The sequence below is a fragment of the Pseudophryne corroboree genome, chromosome 12 (assembly GCF_028390025.1).
Source record: "Pseudophryne corroboree isolate aPseCor3 chromosome 12, aPseCor3.hap2, whole genome shotgun sequence".
In the NCBI taxonomy this organism is placed as follows: Eukaryota; Metazoa; Chordata; class Amphibia; order Anura; family Myobatrachidae; genus Pseudophryne; species Pseudophryne corroboree.
Window position 1 is genome coordinate 98,449,238 of NC_086455.1, and position 18,150 is coordinate 98,467,387.

Consider the following 18,150-nt stretch of genomic DNA (forward strand, 5'->3'; position numbering starts at 1 on the left):
TACAGGTGATGTCTTTCAAGGAATGTGTAAATTGATGGGAATTGATAGCAAGCTGCACACTCCATACCGTCCACAGGCGAGTGCAAAAGTGGAAAGAGTGAACAGCACTATTAAAAATAAACTGAGTAAAGTGATGGCAGAGACAGGATTGACATGGCCAGAAGCTTTACCCATTGTACTGTACAGCATCAGAACCACTCCCAGGTCCCCTCTTAATCTGTCTCCCTTTGAAATCTTGTTTGGTCGACAACCGCATGTTATGATTAACCCTCAGGATGATTTGAAGTGTAACAATGAAGTGACTGTAAAATACTTGATTAACATGAGTAAACAGTTAAGGAATCAAAATGATAATCTGAAGTTGGTGATTCCTGATTTACCAGATAGTAATTGTCATGACATTGAACCTGGGGATTATGTAATGATACGGAATTTTCTACGCTCAGGTTGCCTTATTGACAGATGGGAAGGACCATACCAGGTCTTATTGACTAGCACTACAGCATTGAAGGTTGCTGAGAGAGAGACTTGGGTTCATTCGTCCCACTGTAAGAAGGTTGCTGATCCAGAGAGGTCCCGTGATAAGGAACAGACGGTAGAGGTTGTATCACTGGAGTGTCTGTTCCAGGAGGATTGAGGCGGCACCTGAGCATTGAAAATCACAAGACCAAAAGCAGTTGTCGATCCCCTGTTCCCTTTTATTGTTTTTCTCCAACTTCCCATCCCCTCTCCCTCAAATTATTTTTTCCCCCTTCTCATTCTTCTCCGTTTCCTCCTACAAGATGGACTTGCCCCAAGAGACTGTGATCCGGATTTTCCTGTTGACCATGAGGTTGACCAGAGCAGTCTGTTCCGGCGAGAGTACCATGGAGGTCGAGAGAGGTTCTGGAATGGGTTCTGATGATAAAGATGGAGGCGTAGTTTTCCAAGAACAACTTAACCAACAAGTAAAGGCGAGTATCAGAAAACGATCCGATAGCATTGACAATAGAAGGAATTGTGAAGGATTGTTAGCTGAAGAAAACTGTATCGGTAGGCTCTGTGACAACGTAGTGGAGGACGGGTGCATCAAGAAATGCCAATCCAGTTTTAATATCCATATGGACCGGCATCCATTGAGTGACTATCACTCCTTAGTGGGTAGTGTGTTAAATAAAACAGATTGTTGGGTATGCTCTCAAGTACCTCAAGGTCATAGCAAATCAGGGCTAGTACCATTTCCTTTAACGTTAGGGGAGGTACTTGAGTTAAGTGGTGGGAGACCGGTGGACAGGAGGTTTAATATCTCCAGCCCTCCTAGTTTGAAGCTCCACCAATACCATGTGGATAGGTCCCTATTATGTTTTAACATCTCCAATCCCCGAAAGCCAGGAAATTGGGAAGTGTCATGGAGTAACCAAACCATGACCTTTTCGCATAGAGCAGATAGAATGCCTACAGATACAGAGCTTATACGCCACATAGCCAGTAGAGGAAAATCTTTCCGATATAGGTATACCTTAGGAAATAGGATTACGAGAGTTGGAGAGGTATCACCAGGATACTGTGCACATATCGTACAACCTGATACATGTACTAAGCAGATGGAAGAATTAGGGTTAGGAGATTTCACATGGAAGGTGTGTAATATGGTTATGTCCTACTCCGTCCCATATGTTCTCCCCGATGATGCATATTTCATATGCGGGAGAAAGGCGTATAAGTGGCTTGCCCCAAACTCTGAAGGATTGTGTTATATTGGAAAAGTACTGCCTGAAGTAATGACTGTATCACATGACAAAATGAAAGACATACACCGTGTTGCCCAAACTCCTTATACTCACACCCATTACGAGCACGTAGTTAAACGGCACCTGATAGAAAGAACAGAGCATCCGGCCTCTGACATGATCCATGAATCCACCGGGATTCAGTTTCTAATCGCGTTAGACATCACTCGCACCGCCAGAGGAGTGTTGAATTATAAATACATATCTGCGCTTGCAAATTTGTTAGATAATATCACTGAAATGTATGATGACACGTTTAGGTATACTGGAAGAGAACTTCAAGCTTATAAAACAGAACTGGTACAGCATAGAATGGTTCTTAATTACCTCACAGCAGTGACAGGCGGATATTGTGTCACACTGGCAACACAATACGGCGTGAAATGTTGCACATATATTACGAATAGCACCGAGGACCCGGTCGAGGTCATAGACCAAAAGATGGACGATATTCTCCAACTGAAGTGGGAATTTCGCAGGAGACACAATCTCACTCTTGCTGCTGTAGGTAATGAGCTGACTGGTTGGGTGTCATGGTTGAACCCGCGAAATTGGTTCTCTGGTTTAGGAGACTGGGCTCAAGGAGTCATAATGGATGTTGGGAAGTTTCTCCTATGTATCTTAGGTGTTATCATAACGATTGGCTTGATATTTAGATGCGGTCAGGCTTTAACGAAGTGTAAACGAAGTACCAGGGTGATGAGTTTAAGGAGTGAGGAAACTATAATTCCAATGGATTTGATTTATGACCCAAATGTAGAAACAATGATGTGATGAAAATGCGATTTCTACGGTCCGTTTCTTTCACCTGTTTTTCCGTTTCCTCCAAGGTAAAAAGACCCACTTGGACGAGGAATTTGATGAGCCGATATACAGACAACAGATGGATTAAAGAAGAAGTTTTGACAACCTGATACACAGATTTTTGATGAACTTTGCCATAGATCCCCAGTTTCCCTAGAAATTTAAAAATTACGCTAGCCCAACACTTTTGTAAATCTATGGACATTGACAAAGCTTTTGCTCGCACCTTATGGGCAAAAGCACAAAGAAGACTGCATTCAACAGACACCGAACAAGACTTCAACCGACAAATGTTCATTTACCTGACATAGAATACCACTGCATTTACCGTAATTATGTCTTTTCTTCATCTCTACAACCTTCAGGTAATTACACACATAGTATAGGGAATACAGGCACAGATATCAGCAATCACATATTCCCCCATTCATGTATCATCAACTAAAATGTGCTCCCCATTTTGTTACAACCAAAAGCCGAAAAGAGCTCGGTAAAGTTTGACAGCCCATCCACAGACCCGTACCACGGGATAAGAAGGAATTCAAATGTATACTTCGCGATGCCTCGAAGCTTGATGTACAACACGTACGGCACGATGATACATGACCCCCCCAAACATGGATTCATACACACATGCTTCTACTATCTCACTAGGTCATACCCTCTTCACACCTTCTCCACTCTCCTCCCTTACCCAACCATGGAAATGTATTAACCCCTGACATATATTTTTCTCTTTTTGAAATGTTTTAGAAGGTGGCAGTTATTGTTGACTGCCAAAGGGTGGACTGTCAAAGTCAGAAAAATATCTCTATACACACTGCCATATTTGCACCTCATACACGTCCGCGCTGCGCATGCGTACGCTCTCCCGTGCGTGCGCATACTCACAGTCGCGGGCACCCGCAGGCGCACGGTATGCGTATTTACGGTAGAGTTTATGTGATCGTAGCGTGCGACTCAATCGTTACATATTTTAACTATATAATGTATTTTGTAGATCATGGTCCCTTTGATAGATTCTGAAAGTTTAGTTAATATAGCATGTTCCTGGACAAGGGGATCCCTCTTTGTATTGTACGAAGGGTCTAACAGGAGTCATACAGTGGTGTTTAGTACCCATCGGAAGAGTATTTAATTAGCAATATTCCGGTGTTGGTTTGGAGCGGATTAATCGCTCGTGCGAATAGTTATGGACATAAGAAGTTTATGTCCATTTACTATTATTTGCTCACACTTAGCCATGCGGCGGGAAACCCAGTTTCCCTCCCACCTGAGCTGTTGGAAATCGTCACAGCCCACCTGTATGAATCAACCTGTGACCTTTTGTTATAGTGCGAGGAGGAATTCCTGTGTCCAATGAACAATGAGATTGTAGGGACCATTGAATTGTATTGTGTGTGGGGCATAAATAGACAAGCCGATCACATCCAGCTCACTCTTCAATGGTTATCATTGCTGAAAATCGGGAGCTGGATGTCCAGAGGCGCATGCGATCGTTTCCCCTTGTGCGTAAGTGTTTCTCCGCAACCATATTGTTCTTACTGTTATTTTGGGCCATTTCTCTCTCTCTCTCTTCTCCTCTTTCTCTCTTATTTTCCCTTAAAACATAATTGTATTGTATTGTATTTCCTGTGTAGTTATCTGGTTAGGTAGTCTATGTTATATTGTAGTGTATGACTTGTATTGTGTTAATTCTTTTGCAAGTATATCATTCATAATATATATATATTAGGCGTTGGACCCTAAGCCCAGGTATCTGTGTATTTCTTATAGTGTTTAGTATTCTCAGAGCGTCGGTGACGCTCGAACAGCATTTGAGTTAATAAGGTTACACTAGGTTGCATCTACACCCTATTTCTACACTAAGGTTTTACTGCATAATATACTGTTTATGGTTTAGATATAAAGGTTTAACATTGTGAGCGTCAGCGCCGCTGGTGATCTCCTCGTGGTCCCGAGCGTCCGCTACGCTATAGCGAATCATTACGTTAGACGGCAGCCAATAGCGTGCCTGCCTGTGATCTCTTGGCCGTGAGCGAACGTGACGCTTGAGCGTCTCGACTACGGCTAAGCGATTGCTACGCAACGAGCGTACCCTTACGGTACTCCATACGTGAATAGCGTACAGTGTTCTTAGACCTCATAAAGGGTTTTATATAAGATAAATATTTAGCTTTATCACAGCTCACCCCCTAACACTACTTATCCCTCACACAGCTATCCCCCTGACACAGCTCACCACCTGACACAGGTCTTCCCAAGACACCACTTATCCCTCACACATCTCTCCCCCTTGACACAGGTTATCCCTCATGCGTATATCTCTTGAGCATGGCCTAATGTACCCCCTCATACAGTGTATCTTCCTTCATGTGCCCCCCCATCCAGCTTGTCTTTCTTCATGTGCCACCCCCCAATGTGTCTTCCCTCATGTGCCCCCCCATACAGTGTATTTTCCTTCATGTGCCCCCCATCCAGCCTGTCTTCCTTCATGAGCCACACCACAGCATTTCTTCCCTCATGTGCCGCCTCATATAGTGTATCTTCCTTCATGTGCCCCCCATCCAGCCTGTCTTTCTTCATGTGCCACCCCCAATGTGTCTTCCCTCATGTGCCCCCCCATACAGCGTACAGTATCTCCCTTCATGTGCCCCCCCCCCCCCTTATGTTTAAAACTGCCTAGTGTATTATACGCTCAAAGTGATAAGTTACAACACAAAGCTTCCAGTATAACCCATTTCAACCAGAAGACAATGATTCAGTCAAAATTTTGCACACACTTCAGCTGTCTGTATGGCTGTAAGGCTGGCTCCACACTAGATGATATGTTGCCCGATCCGCAGATCAGAGTGACATATTGGGTACATTGTCTAGTGTGTACTCATGATATGCACGCTCCCGGAAGTCACTAGCGACATACCCCGTCAGGCCTGCAGCAGGGCCGATGGGGGATGTCACTAGCAGTTACATGCTACAGAATACAGCATATCGTGTGGCTCCACAATGCCGGCCTTTGTTCCCCACATTCCCGGCCACTGTCGCTCATTTAAATAGCATACCGCCCATATAATGACATCGTCCGTGCAGGCCACACCCCCAACATTCAGGACTCGCACATGCGCAGATTGCATTTTCAGCGAGTCCTGAATGCTGGGGGTGTGGCTTGCACGGAGGATGTCATGATATGGGCAGCATATTATTTAAATGAGCCACAGCGGCCGGGAAGGTGGGGGAACAGAGACCGGCATTTAAATAAAAGGGACATCCACTTCATGACGTCGCGGTGAAGGCCCCGCCCCCGTCATTCCGGACTCACGCATGCGCAGGTTGCATTTTCTGCGAGTCCTGAGTGCTGGGGGTGGGGCCTGCCTGAGTCACTTCATGACGTAGACGTCATGCTATTAAAATACCGGCCACCGCGGGGTTCTCTGGGGTGGGTAACACCGAGGAAAAAAAGTAATCTCATGTCACTAGCAGGCTGCAGCAGGTAGCAGCACAGGCAGGAGCAGTGGTGGTCTCTCCTTCACCCCCAAGGTAGCATATTACAATTAAAATGTAATTAATTAATTTAAACAGCATCATGGAGCTGCGTGATGGCTCTGAAGGAAAGAGTGATCATTGAACTGTGGCAATGAGGCCTTTTTTTCTTTCAACTCTCTCTTATACAGAAGTCTGATTTCACTTTTACTTACTACTTGTCATTGAGCGGGAGGCTCCCGTTTTTCGAGTGACCCTCCCGCTGCCCCGTAAAAACCACTGGGTCCTCCCGGTTTTTAGGTACAGCTCAGCGAAAATATGTACTGCGCATGCGCGAGTATGCCGGAATGCTGGTGGGCGGGCCTGCCCACATCATGACGTCGCTCGTGCAGTCCCCGCCCCTGACATTCTGTACTCACGCATGCGCAGTTCGCATTTTCCGCAAGCTGGGAATGCCGGGTGCGAGGCCTCCCGGGTGATGTCATGAAGTGGATGTTATTTTATGTAAATGTTGGCCACCGCAGGGTTCTGTGCGCTGGGCAGCAGTGGCTGCTTGGAAGAGGGTTTTTCATATATTTATATGTAAGTTCCATAGGCAGCACTCCGATCATATAAAGAACAACACGAACACTGCTTCTTTGGCAACATTTATTTTCTGTGCCTCATAGCACTTTTATCAAGCCTCACAAAATAAGAAGTGACACACTTTCCAATTTTATAGATCCCCGCCACCGCTGCCAGCGGTACTCGCCCTGCTTCCGCGTCGGTCACTGCTCTTACCAACCCGGAAGAGACGGCGGTGCCCATGGCAACTGTATAAACAATAACACCAACGTGACACATACAATAATACAACAATAAAAAAACACAAAAATAACAGCATGAGATATGCACAATAAAGCTTACAATCCATATTATCATAGTTAAACATTATAAACATACAGATCATCCATAATAAAAAAAAACAACTTATGTGCAAAGCATAGACCAAATCTGGGACAAAACACCATTTCTCTGACGTCCTAGTGGATGCTGGGAACTCCGAAAGGACCATGGGGAATAGCGGCTCCGCAGGAGACTGGGCACAACTAAAGAAAGCTTTTAGGTCACCTGGTGTGCACTGGCTCCTCCCACTATGACCCTCCTCCAACCCTCAGTTAGATTTTGTGCCCGGCCGAGGTTGGATGCACACTAGGGGCTCTCCTGAGCTTCTAAAAAGAAAGTATATAATTAGGTTTTTTATTTTACAGTGAGACCTGCTGGCAACAGGCTCACTGCAGCGAGGGACTAAGGGGAGAAGAAGCGAACCTACCTGCTTGCAGCTAGCTTGGGCTTCTTAGGCTACTGGACACCATTAGCTCCAGAGGGATCGACCGCATGGAACTGGCCTTGGTGTTCGGTCCCGGAGCCGCGCCGCCGTCCCCCTTACAGAGCCAGAAGCAAGAAGAGGTCCGGAAAATCGGCGGCAGAAGACATCAGTCTTCACCAAGGTAGCGCACAGCACTGCAGCTGTGCGCCATTGCTCCTCATACACACTTCACACTCCGGTCACTGAGGGTGCAGGGCGCTAGGGGGGGGCGCCCTGAGCAGCAATAAAAACACCTTGGCTGGCAAAAATACCACAATATATAGCCCTAGAGGCTATATGTGTGATAATTACCCCTGCTAGAATCCATAAAAAAGCGGGAGAATAGGCTGCGAAAAAGGGGCGGAGCTATCTCCTTCAGCACACTGGCGCCATTTGTCCCTCACAGCTCCGCTGGAAGGAAGCTCCCTGGCTCTCCCCTGCAGTCTACACTACAGAAAAGGGTAAAAAAGAGAGGGGGGCACTAAATTTAGGCGCAGTATATATAACAGCAGCTATAGGGGACATAATTCAGTTAGTCCCTGCATTATATAGCACTCTGGTGTGTGCTGGCATACTCTCAATCTGTCTCCCCAAAGGGCTTTGGTGGGTCCTCCTGTCCTCTGTTAGAGCATTCCCTGTGTGTGTGCGGTGTGTCGGTACGGCTGTGTCGACATGTTTGATGAGGATAATGATGTGGAGGCGGAGCAGATGCCTATAGAAGGGATGTCACCCCCTGCGGGGCAGACACCTGAGTGGATGGACTTATGGAAGGAATTGCGTGCACGTGTCGACTCCTTACACAAAAAATTTGACAACATGCCAAATGCGGGACAGCCGGCTTCTCAGCTCGTGCCTGTCCAGGCGTCTCAAAGGCCATCGGGGGCTCTAAAACGCCCGCTACCTCAGATGGCAGACACGGATGTCGACACGGATACTGACACCAGTGTCGACGACGATGAGTCTAGTCTAATGTCCACTAAGGCCATTCGTTGCATGATTGAAGCAATGAAAGAGGTGTTACAAATTTCTGATATAAACCCAGGTACCACTAAAAAGGGTATTATGTTTGGGGAGAAAAAACTACCCGTAGTTTCTCTAACGTCCTAGTGGATGCTGGGGACTCCGTAAGGACCATGGGGAATAGACGGGCTCCGCAGGAGACTGGGCACTCTATAAGAAAGATTTGGTACTATCTGGTGTGCACTGGCTCCTCCCTCTATGCCCCTCCTCCAGACCTCAGTTAGATTTCTGTGCCCGGCCCGAGCTGGTTGCACACTAGGAGCTCTCCTGAGCTTCTAGAAAGAAAGTTTAAATTAAGTTTTTTATTTTACAGTGAGACCTGCTGGCAACAGGCTCACTGCATCGAGGGACTAAGGGGAGAAGAAGCGAACCTACCTGCTTGCAGCTAGCTTGGGCTTCTTAGGCTACTGGACACCATTAGCTCCAGAGGGATCGACCGCAGGACCCGTCCTTGGTGTTCGTTCCCGGAGCCGCGCCGCCGTCCCCCTTACAGAGCCAGAAGCATGAAGATGGTCCGGAAAATCGGCGGCAGAAGACATCAGTCTTCACCAAGGTAGTGCACAGCACTGCAGCTGTGCGCCATTGCTCCTCATACACACTTCACACTCCGGTCACTGAGGGTGCAGGGTGCTGGGGGGGGGCGCCCTGAGCAGCAATAATATCACCTTGGCTGGCAAAATAACCACAATATATAGCCCCAGAGGCTATATATGTGGTAATTACAGAAAAAGCGGGAGAAAGGCCGCCGAAAAGGGGGCGGAGCCTTCTCCCTCAGCACACTGGCGCCATTATTCCCTCACAGTTCCGCTGGATGGAAGCTCCCTGACTCTCCCCTGCAGTCTACACTACGGAAAGGGTAAAAAAGAGAGGGGGGCACTAAATTTGGGCGCAGTTTAAGATAATAAGCAGCTATAAAGGGTCATAATTCAGTTAGTCCCTGTATTATTATAGCGCTCTGGTGTGTGCTGGCATACTTTCTCTCTGTCTCCCCAAAGGGCTTTTGTGGGGTCCTGCCTCCTTGTAAGAGCATTCCCTGTGTGTGTGTGCGGTGTGTCGGTACGGCTGTGTCGACATGTTTGATGAGGAGACTTATGTGGAGGCGGAGCAGATGCCTATTATTGTGATGTCACCCCCTGCGGGGCAGACACCTGAGTGGATGGATTTATGGAAGGAATTAGGTGCAAGTGTCGACTCCTTACATAAAAAATTTGACGACATGCCAAATGCGGGACAGCCGGCTTCTCAGCTCGTGCCTGCCCAGACGATTCAAAGGCCGTCAGGGGCCCTGAAACGACCACTACCTCAGATGGCAGACACAGATGTCGACACGGATACTGATGCAAGTGTCGATGACGATGAGTCAAATTTAATGTCCACTAGGGCCATTTGTGGCATGATTGAGGCAATGAAAGAGGTATTGCACCTTACTGATATAAACCCAGGTACCTCAAAAAAGGGTATTATGTTTGGGGAGAAAAAACTACCTATAGTTTTTCCCCCATCTGAGGAGTTGAATGAGGTGTGTGAAGAAGCGTGGGCTTTCCCCGATAAAAAATTGGTGATTTCAAAAAAATTACTAATGGCGTTCCCTTTCTCACCAGAGGATAGGTCACGTTGGGAAACTCCCCCTAGGGTGGATAAAGCGCTCACACGTTTGTCTAAAAAGGTGGCACTACCGTCTCCGGATACGGCCGCCCTAAAGGAACCTGCTGATAGAAAGCAGGAGGCTATCCTAAAATCTATTTACACACACACTGGTGTTATACTGAGAGCAGCTATTGCTTCAGCCTGGATGTGCAGTGCTGCTGCTGCTTGGTCAGATTCCCTGTCGGAAAATATTGACACCCTAGACAGAGACACTATATTGCTATTAACCATAGAGCATATAAAAGACTCGGTCTTATACATGAGAGATGCACAGAGGGAGATCTGCCGGCTGGCATCTAGAATAAGTGCTTTGTCCATTTCTGCTAGAAGAGGCTTATGGACTCGGCAGTGGACAGGAGATGCAGATTCTAAAAGGCACATGGAAGTTTTGCCTTATAAGGGTGAGGAGTTATTCGGGGACGGTCTCTCAGACCTTGTTTCCACAGCAACGGCTGGGAAGTCTGCATTTTTGCCCCATGTCCCCTCACAGCCTAAGAAAGCACCGTATTACCAAGTACAGTCCTTTCGACCCCAGAAAAACAGGCGGGGAAAAGGCGGGTCCTTTCTTTCTAGAGGCAGAGGAAGGGGGAAAAAGCTGAAACACACAGCAGGTTCCCAGGACCAAAAGTCCTCCCCCGCTTCTTCCAAATCCGCTGCATGACGGTGGGGCTCCACAGGCGGAGCCAGGTACGGTGGGGGGCCGCCTCAAGAATTTCAGCGATCAGTGGGCTCGCTCACGGGTGGATCCCTGGATCCTTCAAGTAGTATCTCAGGGGTACAAGCTGGAATTCGAGGCGCCTCCCCCCCGCCGTTTTCCTCAAATCAGCCTTACCGACGACTCCATCGGGCAGGGAGGCTGTGCTAGAGGCCATTCACAAGCTGTATTCTCAGCAGGTGATAGTCAAGGTACCCCTACTTCAACAAGGCCGGGGCTACTATTCCACACTGTTTGTGGTACCGAAACCAGACGGTTCGGTGAGACCCATTTTAAATTTGAAATCCTTGAACACTTACATAACAAAATTCAAGTTCAAGATGGAATCGCTCAGGGCGGTTATTGCAAGCCTGGACAAGGGGGATTACATGGTATCCCTGGACATCAAGGATGCTTACCTGCATGTCCCTATTTACCTTCCTCACCAGGAGTACCTCAGATTTGTGGTACAGGATTGCCATTACCAATTCCAGACACTACCGTTTGGACTGTCCACGGCACCGAGGGTGTTTACCAAGGTAATGGCAGAAATGATGATACTCCTTCGAAAAAAGGGAGTTTTAATTATCCCGTACTTGGACGATCTCCTTATAAAGGCGAGGTCCAGGGAGCAGTTACTGGTCGGAGTAGCACTATCTCGGGAAGTGCTACAACAGCATGGCTGGATTCTAAACATTCCAAAGTCACAACTGGTTCCTTCCACTCGCTTACTGTTCCTGGGGATGATTTTTGATAAAGCCTAATATTTATCTTACTTAAAACCCTCTAAAAGGTGAAAGAACACAGTACGCTATTGGCGTATGGTATACCGTAAGGGTACGCACGTTGCGTAACAATCGCTTAGCCGAGAGTCACGTTCGCTCACGGCCAAGAGATCACAGGCAGGCACGCTATAGGCTGCCGACTAACGTAATGATATGCTACTAGCGTAGCGGACGCTTGGGACCACGAGGAGATCACAAGCGGCGCTGATGCTCACGATGTTAAACCTTTATAACTATACCATAAACAATGTATTTATGCAATAAACCTTGGTGCAGTGATAGGGTGTAAATGTAACACAGTATAACCTTATTAACTGTATGAGCGTCTCCGACGCTCTGAGAATACTTAGAAATATAAGAAATACACAGATACCGGTATTAGGTTCTAACACCTTATATGAACGTTCTATTTGCAAAAGAATAATACAATACAAGTCATACACTACCAAAATAACATTGACCACCTAACCAGAAAACTACACATAAAATACAATAGTAGTACAATAATACTTAAGAGAAAGAGAGAGAAAGAGGAGAAGAGAGAGAGAGATATGGCTCACAATAACAATAAAGGCAATATGGTTGCGGAGAAACTTACGCTCAGGGGAAACAATCGCATGCGCCTCTGGATATCCAGCTCCCGATTATCAGCAATGAGAACCGTTGAAGAGAATAGAGAGCTGGCTCAGAGTGGCTTGTCCTTTTATACCCTACACATAATACAGTACAATGGTCCCTATATTCTTATTGTTCATTGGACACAGGAATTCGTCTTCGCATTATAACAAAAGGTCATAGGTTGATTCATACAGGTGGGCTGTGACTATTTCCAACTGCTCAGGTGGGTGGGAAACTGGGTTTCCCGCCGCATGGATAATAAAGTGCAAATAATAGCAAATGTCCATAAACTTCTTATGTCCATAACTATTCGCACGAGCGATTAATCTGCTTCAAACCAACACCGGAATATTGCTAATTAAATACTCTTCCGATGGATACTAAACACCACTGTATAACCCTTGTCTGACCCTTCATGTCAAACAAAGAGGGATCTCTTTGTCCATGAACATGCTACATTAACTAAACTTTCAGATTCTATCAAAGGGACCATAATCTACAAAATACAATATATAGTTAAAATATGTTACGAACGAGTCGCCCGCTAGACGCACATAAACTTTACCGTAAATGCGCACACCGTGCGCCTGCGGGTGCACGCAACAGCGAGTATGCGCACGCACGGGAGAGCCCATGCACTCGCAGCGGGGACACGCATGAGGTGCAAATATGGCAATGTGTAGCGTGATATTTTTCTGACTTTGACAGTCCACCCTTTGGCAGTCACCAATAACTGCCACTTTCTAAAACATTTCAAAAACGAGAAAAATATATGTCATGTGTTAATATTTCTATGGTTGGGTAGGGGAGGAGAGGAGAAGGTGAGAAAAGGGTATGACCTAGTGAGATAGCAGAAGCATGTGTGTATGAATCCATGTTTGGGGGGTCATGTATCATCGTGCCGTACGTGTCTTAAATCAAGCTTCGAGGTATTGCGAAGTATACATTTGAATTCCTTCTTATCCCGTGGTACGGGTCTGTGGATGGGCTGTCAAACTTTACCGAGCTCTCTTCGGCTTTTGGTTGCAACAAAATGGGGGAGCACATTTTAGTTGATGATACATGAATGGGGGAATATGTGAGTGCTGATATCTGTGCCTGTATTCCCTATCGATTATGTGTGTCATTACCTGAAGGTTGTAGAGATGAAGATAAGAAACAATTATGGTAAATGCAGTGGTATTCTATGTGAGGTTAATATGCATTTGTTGGTTTAAGTCTTGTCTGAAGTCTTGTCTGAAGTCTTGTCTGAAGTCTTCTTTGGGCTTTTGCTATTAACGGTATGCAAAAAGCCTTGTCAATGTCCATAGACTTACAAAAAAAGTTGGGCTAGCGTAAATTTAAAATTTCTAGGGAAACTGGGGGTCTATGGCATAGTCCATCTGTTTGTCTGTGTACAAGGTTGTCAAACTTCTTCTTTAGTCCATCTGTTGTCTGTATACAAGGTCATCAAATTCCTCTTCCAAGTGGGTCTTTTTACCTTGGAGAAAAACAAAGGAGAAACGGGTGAAAGAAACGGACCGTAGAATCGCATTTTCATCACAATAGTGTCTTTATCGTTGGGTCATAAATCACATCCATTGGAATTATAATGTCCTCACTCCTTAGACTCATCACTTTAGTACTCCGTTTATACTTCGTTAAAGCCTGAACGCATCTAAATATCAAGCCGATCGATATGACAACACCCAGGATACATAGAAGAAACTTCCCTACATCCATTATGACTCCTTGAGCCCATTCTCCTAAACCAGAGAACCAATTTCGCGGGTTCAACCATGACACCCAACTGGTCAGCTCATTACCCACAGCAGCAAGGGTGAGATTGTGTCTCCTGCGGAATTCCCACTTTAATTGGAGAATGTCGTCCATCTTTTGGTCTATGACCTCGACCGGGTCCTCGGTGCTATTCGTAATATAAGTGCAGCATTTTACGCCGTACTGCGTTGCTAGTGTGACACAATATCCGCCTGTCACTGCTGTGAGATAATTGAGAATCATCCTATGCTGAACCAGTTCTGTTTTATAAGCTTGGAGCTCCCTTCCAGTATACCTGAATGTGTCATCATACATTTCAGTGATATTGTCTAATAAATTTGCAAGCGCAGATATATATTTATAATTTATCACTCCTCTGGCGGTGCGAGTGATATCTAACGCGATTAGGAATTGAATCCCGGTGGATTCACTGATCAGGTCAGAGGCCGGATGCTCTGTTCTCTCTATCAGGTGCCGTTTAACGATGTGCTCGTAATGAGTGTGAGTATAAGGAGCTTGGGCACTGCGGTGAATATCCTTCATTTTAGTATGTGATACAGTCATTACTTCAGGCAGTACTTTTCCAATATAACATAACCCTTCTGAGTTTGGGGCAAGCCACTTATACGCCTTCCTCCCGCATATGAAATATGCATCATCGGGGAGAACATATGGGACGGAGTAGGACATAACCATATTACACATTTTCCATATGAAATTTCCTAACCCTAATTCTCCCATCTGTTTACTACACGTATCAGTTTGTATGATATGTGCACAGTATCCTGGTGATACCTCTCCAACTCTCATGGACCTACTTCCTAGGGTATACCTATATCGGAAATATTTTCCACTACCAGCTATGTGGCGTATAAGGTCTGTATCTGTTGGCATTCTATCGGCTCCATATGAAAAGGTCATGGTTTGGTTATTCCATGACACTTCCCAATTTCCCGGCTTTCGGGGATTGGAAATGTTAAAACATACTAGGGATCTATCCACATGATATTGGTGGAGCTTCAAACTAGGAGGACTGGAGATATTAAACCTCCTGTCCACCGGTCTCCCACCACTTAGCTCAAGTACCTCCCCTATGGTTAACGGGAAGGGCACTAATCCTGATTTGCTATGGCCTTGAGGTACTTGAGAGCATACCCAACAATCTGTCTGATTTAACACTTTACCCACTAAGGAGTGATAGTCACTCAATGGATGCTGGTCCATGTGGATATTAAAACTGGACTGACATTTCTTGATGCACCCATCCTCAACTACGTTATCACATTGCCTACAGATACAGTTTTCTTCAGCTAACAATCCTTCACAATTCCTTCTATGGTCAATGCTATCGGATCGTTTTCTGATACTCGCCTTTGCTTGTTGATTATGTTGTTCTTGGAAAACTACGCCTCCATCTCTGTCATCAGAACACATTCCAGAACCTCTCTCGACCTCCATGGTACTCTCGCCGGAACAGACTGCTCTGGTCAACATCATGGTCAACAGACAAATCCGGATCACAGTCTCTTGGGGCAAGTCCATCTTATAGGAGGAAATGGAGAAGAATGAGAAGGGGGAAAGAAACATTTGAGGGAGATGGGATGGGAAGTGGAGAAAAACAATAAAAGGGAACAGGGGATCGACAACTGCCTCCGATCTTATTATTTTCAATGCTCAGGTGCCGTCTCAGTTCTCCTGAAACAGACACTCCAGTGATACAACTTCCTCTACCGTCTGTTCTTTATCACGGGACCTCTCTGGATCAGCAACCTTCTTACAATGGGACGAATGAACCCAAGTCTCTCTCTCGGCAACCTTCAACGCTGTCGTGCTAATCAATAAGACTTGGTATGGTCCTTCCCATCTGTCAATAAGGCAACCTGAGCGTAGAAAATTCCGTATCATTACATAATCCCCAGGTTCAATGTCATGACAATTACTATCTGGCAAATCAGGAATCACTAACTTCAGATTGTCATTCTGATTCCTTAGCTGTTTACTCATGTTAACCAGGTATTTTACAGTCACTTCATTGTTACACTTCAAATCATCCTGAGGGTTAATCATAACATGCGGTTGTCGACCAAACAAGATTTCAAAGGGGGACAGATTTAGAGGGGACCTGGGAGTGGTTCTGATGCTGTATAGTACAATGGGTAAAGCTTCTGGCCATGTTAATCCTGTTTCTGCCATAACTTTGCTCAATTTATTTTTAATAGTGCTATTCACTCTTTCCACCTTCGCACTCGCCTGGGGGCGGTATGGAGTGTGCAGTTTACTATCAATTCCCATCAACTTACACATTCCTTGAAAGACATCACCTGTAAAATGGGTACCCCTATCACTTTCAATTATTCTAGGGATACCGTATCTACACACAAATTCCTGCACAATTTTCTTAGCAGTAAACATAGCGGTATTTGTGGCCGCAGGAAATGCTTCGACCCAATTTGAAAACACATCTATACAAACAAGTACATATTTCAAATTTCGACAAGGGGGTAATTGTATAAAATCAATCTGTATTACCTGAAAAGGGCCGCCTGTAGGTGGGATATGAGATGGTTCTGTTGGTATTGCCTTTCCGATGTTCTTCCTCAAGCAGGTAAGGCATGACATTGCTCTCTTACCTGCATGGGATGAGAATCCTGGGGCGCACCAATATGCTCTTACCAACTTGCACATTCCCTCCTTGCCCAGATGAGTCAGCCCATGTGCTGCTTCAGCTAAACATGGAAGGTATGCTCTGGGTGCCACTGGTTTACCCTGTCCATCTGTCCAGAGTCCTGAGGACTCCTGGCCATATCATTTTGCCTTCCAGACTGCCTTTTCCTGTGTGGAACACACATTTTGCATCTCACACAACTTCTGTGTGTTGATGGTATTAAATACCATCAATTGTGTGATGTCTGTCTGTCTGGGGGTACCGGCTGCTAACTTAGCAGCTTCGTCTGCTCGGCTGTTACCAAGTGATACTGGGTCTTGGCTATATGTATATGCTTTACACTTGATAACAGCCACTCTGTAGGGTTCCTGTATCGCTGTTAGAAGCCTTTTGATGTGAGCTGCATGCGCTATCGGTGTACCAGCTGCCGTCATGAAATTTCTGAGGCGCCATAGGGCTCCGAAATCATGGACTACCCCGAAGGCGTATCCAGAATCGGTGTAGATATTGGCTGACTTTCCCTTAGCCAATTCACATGCTCTGGTTAGGGCAACCAGTTCAGCAACCTGGGCTGAGTGAGGTGGGCCTAGCGGTTCTGCTTCTATGGTACCTTGGTCGTCTACGACTGCGTATCCAGTACACAAGTCTCCCGAGTCCGACTGTCTGTGACAACTACCGTCAGTGTAGAAAGTAAAATCTACATCTTCCAGTGGGTTGTCACTGATGTCAGGCCTTGCCGTGAAATTTTGGGTCAAATATTCCATACAATCATGTGTGTCATCCCTTGTATTAAATCCTCCTTCCCCACCACTCTCATCCTCCACCCTTTGTGCCTGTCCAGGCACACCTGGGAGATATGTTGCAGGATTTAATGCACTGCATCTCCTTATGGTGATGTTTACGGGGGCCATTAATGCCAATTCCCATCTTGTAAACCGCGCTGATGAGACGTGCCGGGTTTGGGCAGAATTCAACAAAGCTGACACTGCATGTGGTGTATGAATTGTGAGGTTGTGTCCTAGCACTACATCTTCGCTTTTTGTAACTAGCAATGCTATCGCAGCGACACTTCGCAAGCATGTGGGGAGGGATCGCGCTACCGTGTCTAGCTGAGCGCTGTAGTATGCTACCGGCCTGCTGGCATCACCGTGCTATTGGGTTAGGACGCCTGCCGCGCAACCAGCACTTTCTGTTCCGTATAGCTCAAAGGGTTTCCCATAGTCTGGCATACCTAATGCTGGTGCCTACGTTAGGCACTGTTTGAGTCTCTCAAATGCCATCTCGGATTCATCTGTATGCGAAATCCGATCAGGTTTGTTTGATGAGACCATCTCTTGCAAAGGTAATGCCAGAATGGAAAACCCTGGGATCCAGTTACGGCAATACCCACACATTCCTAAAAACGTTCTGATCTGTTGCTGGGTCTGTGGCAGGGTCATGTCTCTAATTGCTTGAATTCTATCAGCGGTCAGGTGTCTCAGTCCTTGTGTTAGACAGTGTCCCAGATATTTTACTTTAGGCTGGCATAATTGTAGTTTGTCTTTGGAAACCTTGTGTCCTGT

At 46.0% G+C, this 18,150-nt stretch overlaps 1 protein-coding gene across 5 annotated transcripts in view; it reads left to right on the top strand.

Moving 5' to 3' along the window:
- The window catches only part of ARG2 (arginase 2), a 926,201-nt gene that overhangs the window by 12,355 nt on the left and 895,696 nt on the right, over positions 1-18,150 (top strand). The gene's annotated exons all lie outside the window — the stretch shown is intronic.